General features: G+C 40.2%; 1 non-coding gene across 1 annotated transcript; it reads right to left on the bottom strand.

Moving 5' to 3' along the window:
• Positions 1 to 443: 443 nt before the first annotated feature.
• On the bottom strand, positions 444 to 516 carry Trnae-cuc (transfer RNA glutamic acid (anticodon CUC)). Its single transcript has one exon. It is a non-coding gene; the product is annotated as a tRNA-Glu (tRNA).
• Between the last annotated feature and the right edge of the window lie 886 nt (positions 517 to 1,402).

Genomic DNA, 1,402 nt, shown 5'->3' with positions numbered 1-1,402 from the left:
AGGGCGTTGCCAGGGGAAGGGCAGTTGGAGATGGTCACTTCCACGCCAGGATGTCCACACACTGAGAAGTCCAGGCTGCTGGGCCCAGGGGACATACAGATATGGAATCTGACCCTCACGAGTGTCAGAGAGCTGATGAATACAGGGCAGTAATCTAACTGCCCCCTCCTCCCTGCCAGATGTAGTCAAGTGCAAGGGTTCCGGGGACGGGCCCAGGTGGAAGGGTTGTCCACCAACTAGTACATAAGAACTTCAATATTTTGCTGACCAGTGCGGCAGGGCGCTATCCAAACAGACTGCTTGTTATGGAACCTATAATAAAGCCAAATAAGCATGATTATATCAGTTCATGCCTCATCTTAATGTTCCAGTAAAAGAAAAATGAACGATTTTTAACTCAGGGTGGTGTGAATATGTGCGATTACTTTTATTCTTGTTTTTTTAGGCGGTGCTGAGGATTGAACCCAGGGCCTTATGCTTGAGAGGCAAGCACTCTACCAACTGAGCTATACCCCCAGCCCTTACTTTTATTCTTTATACTCTTTTTGTCTTGAACATAAAAAAAAATTGTCAGAAAAGTAGGATTGGCCAAAACATTTTTGATTCTACTGCCTAATATTTAAAAAAAAATCAGCATAAACAACAACAAATAACTAAGGTATTGGCACTGGTGACATTCTTTAGCAAAATAGCAAAGGGGTGATTTTTACCTTCCCGACTCCTCACTCCTGTGTCTGTGCCCTTCCCTGACAGCCACCTCGCCTTTTCTGCAGAAGGAGGTGGGTTGTGGCAAACACAGGTGTCATCTCTCCTCTCTCCCCAGTCCTCAGCTATCTTGATTTTTGCTTTGGGAATCAGAATTGTTCTTTTAAAGATGTCCAAAGGACATGAACATCCAAAGCTTTTTTCTGTAATCGCAAAGACTTTCTTTATTATGATTTTAACTGCTTTCCAAAAATGGTCAAAGTTAAGATGCTAGATTTATAAAGAATTAATGGCCTATAGGTTTGTTTTTCACATAAAGATAAAAATGAAATTCAATGACCAGACTTGTTATTTTCTGACTAAATTATATGTTTAAATTTAACATGTCCAACCTGATATTAAATAACTAATTTATAGAGTGCCCTAGTCCAACAAAGGATCAAGGATAATTATACCTAATGAGATATTCAGTGAGCAAAATAAAATACAAGTTAGAGTCATAAAATATTTGTTTCGCTTCTCCATCTCCATGTTCCTCGTTAACAACAGCAAAGTTCCCTTTTCCCCACCTCTTCTCTTTTCTTTTGTTTATTTTTTAAATAATAAAAAGTGAACCCAGGGAGTGAAGCCAGGGCCACTTAACCACTGAGCCACATCCCAGCCCTTTTTTGTATTTTATTTAGAGACAGGGTCTCGC

Source organism: Sciurus carolinensis, chromosome 7 (assembly GCF_902686445.1).
Source record: "Sciurus carolinensis chromosome 7, mSciCar1.2, whole genome shotgun sequence".
Classification (NCBI taxonomy): domain Eukaryota; kingdom Metazoa; phylum Chordata; class Mammalia; order Rodentia; family Sciuridae; genus Sciurus; species Sciurus carolinensis.
The sequence above is the reverse complement of the archived record's forward strand: the minus strand, read 5'-3'. Positions and strand labels throughout refer to the sequence as shown.